At 30.9% G+C, this 15432-nt stretch overlaps 1 protein-coding gene across 1 annotated transcript in view; it reads left to right on the plus strand.

The window, feature by feature from the left end:
- Nucleotides 1-4964: 4964 nt before the first annotated feature.
- Nucleotides 4965-15432, plus strand: part of LOC124366421 (vigilin) — a 53944-nt gene continuing 43476 nt past the window's right edge. Inside the window, exons 1-2 of the mRNA XM_046822965.1 lie at nt 4965-5033; nt 5114-5188. The gene's annotated coding sequence lies outside the window, so the exon portion shown is untranslated. The remainder of the gene's footprint in view (nt 5034-5113; nt 5189-15432) is intronic.

The raw sequence follows: 15432 nt of genomic DNA on the forward strand, positions 1-15432 counted from the left end.
TATAAGATTCTTTTGATAAAATATCAATGATTTTCTTATCTTTATTCTCGAACTCTATATACATCAATATACCGGTCACCTTTAAGCCGTTGGTCCCCAGATTAAGTGTTAGAGAGGACTTCTTAGCCATAACTTCGCCTGGTAAAATAAGACATCTTTATTTTACTTTACTTTTATGCAGTTGTATCAGCTCAGAATTTCAATTTGCGAGTGTTGTATCATCACTATATAGTTATTTAAATGGCATTTTAGCAGCAGTAATTTATAGCTATTATAAACAAAACTAGACCCAAAATTGACCCTCGTGGAACTCCTATTTAATATATTTTAATCTTTAGCAAGATAATTTTCACCTTTCTGTCACTTAATTAAGATGCAAAAACTAAATTATTTTACTTATTTAAGGAACCATGTATGGTATTAATATAATTTCTGAAGCGAAGAACTGTAAAATGCAATGAAATGCCTAATGTAAATCAATTAGAAACATATATGTTGTAATTTTATTTGCAAATAATGAAAGTATTTCTAACCTTCACAGTCCTTATTGTGCTCTAATTTTGGATACAGCTATATTGTTCCTTGCAAAAAATGTGTTATTTTTTCATTTAAAAATTTGTTCTGAGTATTTTTTTTAATAGTAACAAGTACTTAATAAGATCAATAATTTTGTAGATTAATCTTAAAAGCAATAGACAAAGTCAGAAGAGTCCATTTTTAAAGTTTATATTAGAAGAATAATATTTACTTTATTAAGAGAATAATAAAACATTGTTAACAGTTAAAAAACCCCATGAAAATAGTACAATGGTGGCTGGTGTGTTTGAATACCTACTCTACACCCTGCAGCCAATACTGTTGCCAGTTCTACATGTGTGGAAAATTACTGATTTAATTTGTCTTAAATCTGTTGCAATAAGGAAACATCAGCTGTTGTCATAAATAAGTATATGTACACTTCATTTCATTCCTCTCTTTTGGCAGACAACATGTAAATCAAGCATACATTATGCGACTACATATATCCATATATGGCAACACTGTATCAGATGTCATCGGCTATTTTGGTCTGGGCTGCTTTAGTACAATCACATGTATGATATAGAGCAATCGAATACAACATTGTACAACAAATTAACACATACTAATTAAATATAAATAAAAACTCAAATCCTAAAGTACTAATACAAGAAGCCAGAAAATTATTTATAAATTATAATATTTTATATAAATTATTTATAGGGTAAAAGTAATTCATATTTTTGGTGGGAGCTTTTTTTAAATTTTACCTACCTTCATAAAAAGATGGCTGTTTTTACTTTTTTCTAACTTTACAGGCTTAAGATGAAGCATACAATTTCTTTTCACGTTTTGTTGTTCTTACCAGTGTATCAGAGTCATGTGTGTAGATGACAAACACTAGCTTTGAACATATCGTGTGATTTTCTGACTCTGTACAAATCTGAATTTTCAGAAAAAAATTCTTTCTTTCATTGAACCCGATTAGCTCCTAGCTATTGCTGTTTTGTTGTTAAATTAGCTATAATTATTGCTGATAAATTGCCATGTAAATCATTTTACAATGATACAGCATTCATAAATTAAAATTCTGAGTTGCTGCAACTATATAGTAATGAATATAAATAGCTTGAGAATAAAGAAAACAAAAATTTTTTTCCTTAAACAATCTTATATTAAGTAATAATAATGGCTCTGTTACACTACTTGAGTTTAGCTTGGATTCTAAATTGCCAGAATAATTGTACTAAGTTAGCCAGGATTACTAATTTGTTGTCTAAACTGATACTTTAAGTTCTGTAAGAAATTGGTCCAACAACAGGCTTCTGCAGGTTAATTTGCCCTTGAGAAAGGGTCAAGACGAGGATGGGTTTCATGCCCTATTGTTACAAAACTTTTCACTCAATAAAAAGTTTTAGGTAATAAAAGCTATTAGCTCCCATTTAAATTATTTTACACAATTCAAGTTTTTTTAATTTACATAGAGAATTTAAACATTTTTATTAGCAGCAGGTTGGTTTTTTTAAGTGAGTCTATGGTAAATTGAAAAATTGTTTTTATGCTTGGTGTTATTATGTGGGTATTAGGTTTATATAATATATTCAAGGTTTTGAGTTTTTATATACATTGCTTACTCATATATAAATAGATGGCACGTTAAAATATTTAAGTCTAAAAACACATCGCTACAGTGTTCACAGGATAGCAGACCTATCATTATGTGGATTGCCTTCTTTTGCTAACTAAGAATTTTGTTGGGTCATGCCCACAAGGATAACTGGATAAGATATGTTGGACTACACTTTTTACTTGGTCTTTGTTGGGTCTAGAAAGACATTGGGGGACAAAAGTGCCCTTTGCTAATTTTCCCAATATTTTGTCCAACTGTTCACTCCAGTTCAAACCATTGTGCAATACCACTCCCACTAGTTCAGCCGATTAGGAAAAATACACTTGAATGTCACCAACGATGGAGGATGGAGTTCAAATTTGTTTTGAAGTTCCTTTTTTTGTCTGAATGCAACTGTATTTTATTTTTACTGCATACGGGTTAAATTTAATTTGTTTTTTAACAAACTTAGGCTAACTCATTTGCTTGTAAAAACAATTCCAGATTTCCTACTTCTTTTGGTGAGTGATGTTATCAGCAACCAAAAAATGTTTTGTTTTGAATTTGAGTGATAATGTCGTTTACATATATTAAAAAGAGAAGGGGGTCTAGAATTGATCTCTGTGGAACCTCATTAAGAATAAATCTGCGTTTAGAACAGATGGGCATGACTTTTAAATTAGTTGTATGCTCTATTTTAACCACGTGATATGTTTTGGTTAGGTACGAGGTGAGCCATGTGATGCTAAATTTTACTCATAATTTGCCTAGGAGATATCTGCACATGCTGTTGAAGGCTTTAGAAAGGCCGAAAAAGCATGTTATGAACGTCTCATCCGCCTTCACCGCGTCAATACAGAAATGCATAAAGTCGGTAAGAGCTAATCTGATTGATTTTCTGAAACCATGCCGCCTCTACACTAGAAGTTTATTCGCCTCCAAGTAATCAACCGTCTGATCACAGATTGTTTTTTCAATGGATTTTGAGACCACCGGTAGGAATGATATTGGATGAGTCACACACGTCTTCAATATCTCATTAACAGAGGCCTAACCTTGGCAATATGCAGGTATTAAGGAATGCGCTGCTGGATATTAACACATTCACAATGTATACCAGCAGACGTGTTAATTCTTCTTGGAAAAAATTCAGTGCCTTTCATGGTGCAATTTTAGTGCATATGCCGACAGTCTCAGATGAGGTTTTTAAACTGAAACTTGTAAAAAAGTTATTTTATATCTTTTTACTCAACTAACTGCTACTCTAAGAACATTATTTTTTTTTTCATTTTGGACAAACATAACTACATAACTATAACAATAATACAATTAATATGTAATATAATTAAATTAATATAGTTAATGTGTAAACTATTTAGTGCTGCTATTAACTAAACAAATTTTTAACATGTCGTTTCGTTCATAAACAATATATCTCATCTCGTAATTTATAGATAGGTATTATGATACAAATATGATAGTGCAGCAATAGTAACAACGAATATAATAACATTGTAACAAGTAAATACAGCAAATTTTAAAATTATATGTTGCAATGACGAAGAGAGTAAGAAACTAGAAGTTTTTGTGTCGTTTGTGTTTTCTAGTGGAAGGAAATAAGCGAGTCTCTTAACAAAACAGGAAGTCAGTCTGAGAGTTCTTTGTTTGAACTTTGTTTTTGATAATGGAAGGATTGTGAAGGAAACAGTATTTTTTTCAGACATTTGCCATCGTTCAGTGATATTATTTTGTACAGTGATCAAGACAGTATATTTTGTATCGCTAAACGATGGCAAATGTCCGGAAATTCCAGTGTATACGGCGTACAGATGGACTGAGGTAACGTTAGTTTGAGGAATTGTATAGTATGGTGGCGGCCTTGTCTTCAGAATGATATAGTCTAGAGCAATGCTATTATCGTATACGAAGCCTTGTTTACTATACTAGAGCGTTGTGAAAAGCATATTGCAGTACCATTCTGGCCTTGTGTACGTCTTGTATTTCATTAAGGTCGTGCTACTTGTTATTAATTAACACATATCAAATAATTTCAGGACAAGTAATCTTAGTCGTGCATATCAGTTTTATTTTTGGACCAGTCTATAAAAAGGTATATGTGGATTTTTTTTAATTATTGATGATTTATTTTTAGCTTGAACTTATCTGTATGTAGTTGACATTTATTTTGCTATTCTTCCAGTGATACAAACCGAATTATGTGATGTTCAAATGTTGAATGTTGGATATCAAAATCAGAGGCATGAGTATTTTTATATTTAAACACTTCTAAATTAGCTTCGTCATCTGACTGATAACTTTTTTACGAAGTTGAAATAAATTACAAGACGTTTGTTACTATTTAAACTATTTCAATTTTTTGTCGGTTGTATATTTCGTTATTTGGGCATTGAATTGTGTCAATAATCTGAGCATATAAGAATACAAATCTTATTTATTCCCTTTATATAATAAGTCAACAATGATGATGTAGAGTAGATCTATATGAAACTCAACAACTTTGATATAGATTATGTGTACAGATAAGCCGTGATTAATTTGTTCTTTGTAGGTCTGTGATTCATGTAGTTTTCCTGCCATATGTTCAATTTTTTACGCGTCACACGTAGTTGAAGGAGAAAGTCAAGTAAAACATGTATTAAAATGGATTGAAACAAACAAATATTTAAAAACCGTAAAAACCTAAATTTGGTGTAACACCGTATTTCACTATGACGAGTTGTTGAAATATACGATATGTTTTCACAATTCAACTTTGTTCTTCGATTTGGTTACTGATTTGGCACATTACGATATTAGCGCTCCTAGCGCTAAAAGAAACACCTAAGAGTCTGCTTGCCCTACCAGTTCCACTCTTTTTTCTAATTCACTTTATGTCTACCGATTGGTAAGTACAGGTGTGTCGTATAGTAGCAGTAAAATTGTTTTTCTATAGAATATTTTTATTTACTGTTATTTGTATTACAGGAAGACATATCTTCGGCAAACTGGAGCAGTTAACGCTTAGAAGGTCATAGGACGGATTTCTTGGACATCAGTACAGTAAGTAAATTTTTAAGTTCATGACCGAGTACACGTCGCAATACCAAGCATGGTGACACGTCGACTTCTTTTTAAAGGAATATATTGATTCATGTTAGTGTTATACTACAAGTTCATAGTTTTCATACGAAAATAAATAAAATATTTTCACACCTTATTAATTTTTTAACTGTGATAACAATTTTAAGAGGAGCCATCTGTTTCTGTCTTAAAATAAAATAGATTGTGCTCAGCGATAGTACAGTTAACTAAGTGGTGATAATGAGGACGTGTCATAGGCCTAGCTTGTATCAAATTTAAAATAAAATATTAGTAATTGAAATAAAGTATGTAAAATAAGGAACAATCCTTAATTTATGTTTACTTATAGATATATTTTGCATTTGGCATAAAAATACTTTTCTCCTGATAAACAAGTTTTAAGAATAGCTTAGTTCTCAAAATACACACTTTACTAACAATACAGCATATTTAACACTGTGTTAGTTATCTATGGTTAATGATTTTGTGTCTCTCTAATTCTATTTGTTGAGAAATATTTACACTACATTTTTAAGGGGTTTTGCCTGTTCTATCATTTGTTTAGCTGAATTTTAGAATTTTCTCCCTCACTATAATAGGTAAATATAGTGTTAATAAGTTGCAGGATAATGGATGGGTTTTGTTTACATTCTGTTCAGTTTTATAGTGTGTGTTATTTTTATATCTCATTAAGTGCATTAATATTCATTCAGAATGAATTGAAACTTTTTAAAATTATTTAAGTTACATGAAATAGTATTATTTGGCTGTAGTTCTGTATCGGGTCACCATAATCAAATAGAAATAAAAAGTAATTTCATTCTAAGCAGAGATAACAATTAATTAAGCCGATTATATAGCCAAATATCTACAATACAGGAGTAAATTTATTTTGCAAGTGCATATTTGTATTATCTTAAAGCCGAGTATCCTGAAAATTATAGAATTCAAAGGTAATTGTTTAGCCACTTCACAATATTTGTTGGTTTTTTTTTTCAAAAAGAAAATGTTTACAAATAAAATTGAAAAAAAAAACAACAGATAACAATTAAATTTTAAACAGATTTTTATCTGGTAATATGGCTAGTAGTTGAACGGACTTATATAATACTACTAGCCATCAGTGCTGAACAAGGGCAGCACCGTACTGATGGCAACAAATGAAAACATCTCTCAAGATTGCGCCGATCATTAAAATATAAAATTCCAAAAGGCTGATCAGTAAGTTATTATTAACTGAATGTTACAAACTCACCTAACTATATTAAACTCGTTGAAAACGACGAAACAACAGAGTATCATTGGCTTGAAGACAATGGCTGCCACATTTGTTGTGCAAAGAAAAAGAATATCAAATTCTATTTAGAATTCTTAACTTCGTAATACAGAACACAATTATTAAAAAACTCAATATTGTAACTACAACACATATTGTTCGTAGATAAATGCAGTGCTAAAATATGACTATGACACAAACAGAACACAACTTTAATACAAAATGGTTAATGGTGGCAACAAAACTCAAGGAACGTCTTTATTTGAAATGTATAATGTAACAAAATCTGAGGAAAAAATAATTTAATAACAAGGTGTGCAAATACGGTACTTATTGGCAAATAAGACCTAAAGCACAGAGGAAACAGCAACAATCAAACTTCACCATAGAGGTAAAAACTGTTGAAAAGAGGAAAAAGTACAAATGTTTTTTAAAGTAACCTCATGTACAGTTGACAGCCTTACTCTGACCTCTATATTCCTTGTAGGCTATGTTTCTCACTTGAATATTGTTTGGTAGTCTTGGGCAGGCATTGGTTTGCCAATTATCACCTCCACCAATGCCTACCCCTCCATAGACTGTTATCCTCCTACCCAGAATCCCCGGTTCCCCTCGGTCCCCTATATTGATTTGGGATATAATATAAAAATTCAAACATATCAGTTATTGTGCAACTATGGATTGTGACTGGCGAAAAATTCTTTCTGGAAATGAAAACATATTATTTTAAGAAATTAATAAAAGTAGTTATAGGTTATTGCAGTTCACATTGCTAATGTAAACTATCCTATTTACATTTGTTTGATTCATGTTTATGTTTATTTTAGGGTTTAAGAAGGAAACTTGAGTCTTTAGTGTTTATAATGTTTTCTGTGATTGGAGCGTTTGAATTATTGAATATTATATCTATATGTGTAAAGAATTCTGTTCATTAAATTACTTGACTAAATCTAATATTTTCATTATTGTGTACTATTAGCAACTTTATTATTCTGCTTTGATAAGTTGGTGCAAAATCCAAGTGATTTGTAACATCACTGAGGATTATTTTCATTGTATTTTGACAGTAAAATTTTCTGCCATATTGGATTTGTGTTGATCGCTCATTATGATTGTGTACATTGATAAATTTCGGCGTAATGGATGAACAAGAATTCGGGTGTTGATAAACATTATGATCTGAAAAACAAGCTGCCTCAGTTACTACTTAGTGATAGGCTTGTTAAGAATTCTGGTGATTCTGCTCCTTTGATTTTAATGGCTTCAAATTGTATGAAGTAACCAAGTAAGTACAAGGAACGCTGAATCTTTTAGACATCCTTTCAGGTTTACCACTTAAAAAATCATTGATAAAATCCATGTTTTGGTGGTGGTCAATGATCAAGGGTTCTGAATATTTCGGAATCACATCAACCGTTGTGGGAACACTTTTAGTACTATATAATAGTTTATAGTTTATTAGGTACGTCAATATACATTATCTTTAAAATTTCCCATACTGATGCTAGTATTGATTTAAAGTGAAAATTTAACGCCTTTGGTTCATTTTTCTTCTCTTGCCCAGAGTATCAAGCGGATGAATTTGATTCTCAGTAGCATAAACAACTATGACTTGGCTTTGGGTGGCCTCAATTCAAGTGTTCACTTATTCAGAACTTGGCAATAGTCAGTGTATTTTATAAACTGTTTGAGAATGGCGTATGAATGGAATGGTCTAGGAATAGCAGTTGTCTAATATTAGTATCATTTTGGAAGAAAAGTTTTTTCAAGTGCTATTTTTCGTACAAAATTGAAAAAAATATTAAAAAAAAAATAATATGATACATCAGGAATAAATGCTTGTCGTATGTGTTTAAATTAGACAATTTATCTGTAAAAAATTTAAAAAAATTAAAGAGCCAGTTTTGATTTTATGGATGTTTTAGTCAAATGTGTTACATAATCACTGCCATTAGTTTGGCATTTTTCAGCAGTACCTTAAGAGAAATCTCTGGCATTTTTCCGACAAACTTGTTATTATGCCCTGGCACTAAAGGGGTTTAAAGGGTGTGCAAGCTGAAAACCGGTTTAAAAGTTTTAGCTGTGTAGCATATGTCCCTGATTTAGTAAAGTATTCATTGGTTCCAGGGTAACATTACTGGAAACAGGTTGTATAACATTTTTTAACCAGTGTAAAACTTCAAACCATATCTGTGTCTTTGACGGGATATATGGTGACGGAAAAAATTCTGCCTCTTAACGGTACCATATTTTTTAATAGGAAAAGTTGTTTTGCATAATTTGTTTTAAGTTAATGTATCAGTTTCATCTATGCACAAATTTTTGTCAAGATTGAGACCAATTTGGAATGTTTTTGTTCAACATATCAATGATAGTCGTAATTTTGTAGAGCTGATTGTTCCCATGTAGTTCTTCATCTTGTAAGCGTGCATAGATTCAGTTCCAATAAGACCCCGAGATTTGCAGGGGGTCGTAATTTGTGCTAGGGTGATAACAAACATTGAAAAATAGCAAATACTCTAATAATATCATGTATAAATATCAAAGTCCATACTAATATCATGTATAAATATCAAAGTCCAGTGGTGGAAAGTTAGTTCAAATAATTAATTGATAAATTGTAATAATAATTTCTAGTTAAATTATGTTAGTCCGAAAATTGTTACATAAGGAATTGTAAAATGTGAATGAAATTTATTTTCAGTAATCAAGTTACTTGCAGTAAAATTATAATTTTGAAAAAAGTCAAATATTGACAATTTTATTATTCTGCACTATTAGTCTTAAGATTATAAGTTTTAGAGCTCATAATTGCAATGGATTAATTGCTGGTAAAAAGAAAGTTCCTCTCTCCAATAATATATCTTCCATCACAGTTGTAATCTTGATGCTTCAAAAGAGTTGAAACATGTTTGGTTAAGTGATTTAACCCTTTGAGTGCTGCAGCGTTTTGCTATGGTATGCATAAAATGCCAAGCGAAAATGCCTGATTCTGCAAGGGTCTGGTTAAAAATTCATAACAAATTTATTTATTGGTAAAATGTATTTGGTTTTTGTTTTTTTTTTAATACATTTATTTTCTTTATACATATAATACATTGGTCACTTATTTAACATTTTTTACAAATAAAAAAAATCAATAACAAAAACTTTATGAGCAAAAAGATTTAGTTTTTTATTTTGACACAACTTAGTGTTATTGAAATATTTTATTTTTTTACTTTTAGTTATTCTATCTTATACTCCATTTAATTCTTTACAAAAAGACATATAAACATTTTTATATACTTATAAATAAAGTTTAGAAAATAAATATGAAAATATGAACCACTACAAAACTAGAAATTTTCTAACCTAACCTAACACTCTGTGTATTGTCTACACTGATAATGCTTATCTAATGCCTGCAATACTAGGTCTTCATTGTCAGCAATGTTTTTACGACTCATTGTTTATAAATATCACTGAACAAACATAAAACTATACAAACGTATTTAGTAAAGTACTAGATGCTTACGATTGCGTAACTTGTGGCCGTCATTGTTCTACTTACACACAGACTAGAACAACATACACAAACAAAATAATTTGAAGATACTAACACTACAAACCCATTTACACTTTAAAGCTTTCAATATCATTTGTGAAATAAACAGCAGCGCAAACAAAACATGTGATGGCTCGTCCGCGTAGCGGACGATTCTAAACGCGACTGACACGCTCATTTTAGAACCGCCGTAAAAATCAGAATCTAACCAAAATACAACTAAACCTTCATCAAAAGTTACGTTGAAGCCTTTGGAATGCGTATGTATAGTCAGTGAGCCAATTTAGATAAATACTATATAAAATAATAAGCGTTACTGCAGAAGTCGCTAACAGCGATTCTGGCATTTCTTGCATATAATGCGGAATCGCTGACAGCGATGCTCCGGCACTCAAAGGGTTAATGTCTTGAGTTGTGGTACTTAAAATAGCACTTATTGTGGAATAATACACAATAAAAATTTCAACACCTGTCTTCATCTGCTGCTGAGGTCAGTCAGCTGACAGGTTAGAGTGGTTTTGAATGAATTATGCCAACTATAGAGTATGAAGTTTTCACGCTATATTTTGTGGAAGGGAAGGGAAAGAATTAAGAGTTTAGTAATATTAATTAAATAGAGATCTAACATTTGTGTATAGTTTCCATAATTAAAATGAGTTGTAACACAAAAGTTGAGATATTAAATTACAAATTATAATGATATTTGATTATAATGTTAAATGATCTCTGACTAAATTATTGACAAGATTGTTTAGTAAGGAATCTTGCATACATTAAGTTATGATTATTTATGCTATTATCTGCCAAAATTACAGGGGGAGGTAATAAATTACAATAACTATATAATTGATATTTGATTGTGTTGATTATTAAATAAAATATGAAATTAATAAAACATTGCAAAATACATTTTTTGTTTAGGATTTTTGTCTTGAAAATAAAACTGATAATGTCAAATAATCATCTACCCATTAGAGACATTGCACATTTTCTTCAGAGGATCATATTCTTGCACAAACAATACATTGCTCAACATATTGGTTTGTTACAATTACTGAAATATTTGTTGAAGATGGAGTTTTGTATTGGCTACTTGTTAACTTATTTACATTTAAACATGAAAGTAAATTGTCTTCACTTTTGTGATGTGTCTGACGAAGATAGCCTTGCTATCGAAGGGCCTCACAAAAATAAACGTTTTAACTATTGGTTTATGTGTTTAAATGTAAATAAGTTAATTGAAATATTTTTCAACTGAAAATATTGAGTAAACAATGAGCAAGTCATTTATTTAAATGTTTTTGTATAACCATATCAGAAAATCTTGGTGGTTCTGGAGGAGTAAATTCAAATTCATTTAGCTCACTGTAACCTCATGCCATACATACAGCATTGGTTAGTTGTAATTTAGTTTTTATTGTTGAAATCGCCAAGTACCAAGTCCACTGTCACGTCCATAGAAGGATGAAAGAAATGAATCATCATTATCAATCTCCAAGATTGATTGTGTGCAGTAATGAACAATAGTATAAGTAAGGTTATGACAGAAAAGACAAGTACAACAGCTAAGAATGTTAATCTTATGTCATAAGCAGATAAAAAAGTGGCAGGTGAGTGTAGCTTCTGGTAGAAAAACCCGGAACTACCCTAGACTGCTCAGGACCAGAATTAAAAATTAATTAACCCTTTGAGTGCCAAGTGTTTTAAGGGGGTGGTGCTGTCAGTGCCAAGCACACTTTGGTGTTTGTGTAGTGTTCCACCAATTAACACATAACTTACAAAAACACACACACTTTGGTGTTTGTGTAGTGTTCCACCAATTAACACATAACTTACAAAAAACACACACACTTTGGTGTTTGTGTAGTGTTCCACCAATTAACACATAACTTACAAAAAACACACACACTTTGGTGTTTGTGTAGTGTTCCACCAATTAACACATAACTTACAAATACACACACACTTTGGTGTTTGTGTAGTGTTCCACCAATTAACACATAACTTACAAATACACACACACTTTGGTGTTTGTGTAGTGTTCCACCAATTAACACATAACTTACAAATACACACACACTTTGGTGTTTGTGTAGTGTTCCACCAATTAACACATAACTTACAAATACACACACACTTTGGTGTTTGTGTAGTGTTCCACCAATTAACACATAACTTACAAATACACACACACTTTGGTGTTTGTGTAGTGTTCCACCAATTAACACATAACTTACAAAAACACACACACTTTGGTGTTTGTGTAGTGTTCCACCAATTAACACATAACTTACAAATACACACACACTTTGGTGTTTGTGTAGTGTTCCACCAATTAACACATAACTTACAAATACACGCACACTTTGGTGTTTGTGTAGTGTTCCACCAATTAACACATAACTTACAAATACACGCACACTTTGGTGTTTGTGTAGTGTTCCACCAATTAACACATAACTTACAAAAACACACACACTTTGGTGTTTGTGTAGTGTTCCACCAATTAACACATAACTTACAAAAACACACACACTTTGGTGTTTGTGTAGTGTTCCACCAATTAACACATAACTTACAAAAACACACACACTTTGGTGTTTGTGTAGTGTTCCACCAATTAACACATAACTTACAAATACACACACACTTTGGTGTTTGTGTAGTGTTCCACCAATTAACACATAACTTACAAAAACACACACACTTTGGTGTTTGTGTAGTGTTCCACCAATTAACACATAACTTACAAATACACACACACTTTGGTGTTTGTGTAGTGTTCCACCAATTAACACATAACTTACAAAAACACACACACTTTGGTGTTTGTGTAGTGTTCCACCAATTAACACATAACTTACAAATACACACACACTTTGGTGTTTGTGTAGTGTTCCACCAATTAACACATAACTTACAAAAACACACACACACTTTGGTGTTTGTGTAGTGTTCCACCAATTAACACATAACTTACAAATACACACACACTTTGGTGTTTGTGTAGTGTTCCACCAATTAACACATAACTTACAAATACACACACACTTTGGTGTTTGTGTAGTGTTCCACCAATTAACACATAACTTACAAAAACACACACACTTTGGTGTTTGTGTAGTGTTCCACCAATTAACACATAACTTACAAATACACACACACTTTGGTGTTTGTGTAGTGTTCCACCAATTAACACATAACTTACAAAAACACACACACTTTGGTGTTTGTGTAGTGTTCCACCAATTAACACATAACTTACAAATACACGCACACTTTGGTGTTTGTGTAGTGTTTCCACCAATTAACACATAACTTACAAATACACGCACACTTTGGTGTTTGTGTAGTGTTCCACCAATTAACACATAACTTACAAATACACACACACTTTGGTGTTTGTGTAGTGTTCCACCAATTAACACATAACTTACAAATACACACACACTTTGGTGTTTTTGTAGTGTTCCACCAATTAACACATAACTTACAAAAACACACACACTTTGGTGTTTGTGTAGTGTTCCATCAATTAACTCATAACTTAAAAAAACACATATTGATATGATTTTATTTTATTATGTAGGGGAAAGAGTAGGCTGTAACTTTAAATATTTTTGGAATGATAAAACCTGTTAACAGTTTTAAATGCAAAAAAGAACAAAAATAATGTTATCTTTTACTTTTAAAAATACTAAAATTGTAATTTTCTGTTTTCATTTATTTGTACACACTTTTTTATTTTTACTTGTGTACAAAGGAACAAATAGACGAAGTTTAAAAAAAATAAGCATCTGTATAACTGAGTTTTGATTATTTTTACATTTGGTATTTGTTTAGTGTTCCATGAAATAATTCTCAACTTTTTATAAAATAAACATAATTGGACGAATATTTTTATTATGTATGGGAGAAATTTAGGCTATAACTTATAATATTTAATTGAATGAAAAAAATCTGTAGAAATTTTAAAATAAAAAATTATTTTACAACAAAAGTTAAAATTTACATTTTCATATACAAAATTTTAATTTTTATCTTAATAATTTGTTTGCATTTTTTATTGTTCCCTATGTGAATAGAAACACATATAAGTTATTAACTTACCAAGTTTCAAAAGAGCTTGACTTTTTAACTTTTCTTATTTATATCTTCATAATGTTGAAAATCTGCACTCACTTAAACGTTGTCTCTCATATTTGGCAAATATCTTTTACCAACAGCTGTAACAAATCAAATTAAGATATATAATCTATTTTTATTTGATTTATTATATATAAAATGAGACTAAGTACAATGCCATGAGTGTCAATATTTAGGTAGAGAATAATAAATATTTGAAAAGCCAATCTAGCCGGCTTTTGGCCCCTTTATGGAAATACTCTTTGGCTCTTGGGTCTCAAAGGATTAAAATTATAACTGTGAAGAGTATCTATACACAATAGTAGAAACATGACACAGTATGTGTATGAATATTATATAAGTGGGTAAACAAAAAATCAATATGTATACAAAATATACACATAGCGAGGATCAATTTTGGGTTTGGGAGAGAATATGTTAAAAGGTCATTTTGATAATGATAATGATTGTGATAAGTCATGTAGCTATTAGCTGTATGTACAGTTATCCAAAATAATGTTTTCTTAAAAAGTTTGGTTTGGGTTTAGGAAAATAAATATAAATAGCATAGTTGGACAAAATTACATCCTACACTTAATTATCTACGTGCAGTCAGGACTGTTCTAATATGAACTTTACTTGAATTCAATGTTTGATTACTTTTTGAACCCTTTGCCATTGCAAGGTGTGCATTTTACTAGATATGTTGTACACGTGAAAGTAAGATTGAGCTGTTTATATATTTTGTATTTCTAATATTCATCTGTAAATTAAGCTGTTAGTAATTTTTTGTTGTGCTCCTTTTAATGTTTTGTGCACCCTTCTTTCACATTTATTACATGAGAATATTTTAGCTTTTGACAGTTTTGTATGCAAATTTGAGGTTTCATTTATTTTACTAAACCAACCATCCATAAAATTGAAATTGGACATGTTTTTCTGTGATCCTTATTTAATTGTTGAGGTGTGAACTGCCAAACACGTAGCCACATGCCAACTACTAGGCGGCAGTTAAACCTACTTAACTGTCTACTCTGTCACCTTGTCTGAAGAAGCCGTAGCAATGGCGACATAAATATTGTGACATGTTATGAGTAGTTTTACAAGGTAGGCTACTCCATTTTAGTCTAGCTAGTGGAGCTCCACTCATACCTGTTAGAATAGTGAAAGATAATGATTTTGGGGTTTCATGCATTAGTACTTGTACTTTTAATACAAAAAAAATTTAAATACTGTCTCTTTTTACAGCGCTTACTGTTTTTAGTGATAAAGTTT

Source organism: Homalodisca vitripennis, chromosome 7 (genome assembly GCF_021130785.1).
Source record: "Homalodisca vitripennis isolate AUS2020 chromosome 7, UT_GWSS_2.1, whole genome shotgun sequence".
Lineage (NCBI taxonomy): Eukaryota > Metazoa > Arthropoda > Insecta > Hemiptera > Cicadellidae > Homalodisca > Homalodisca vitripennis.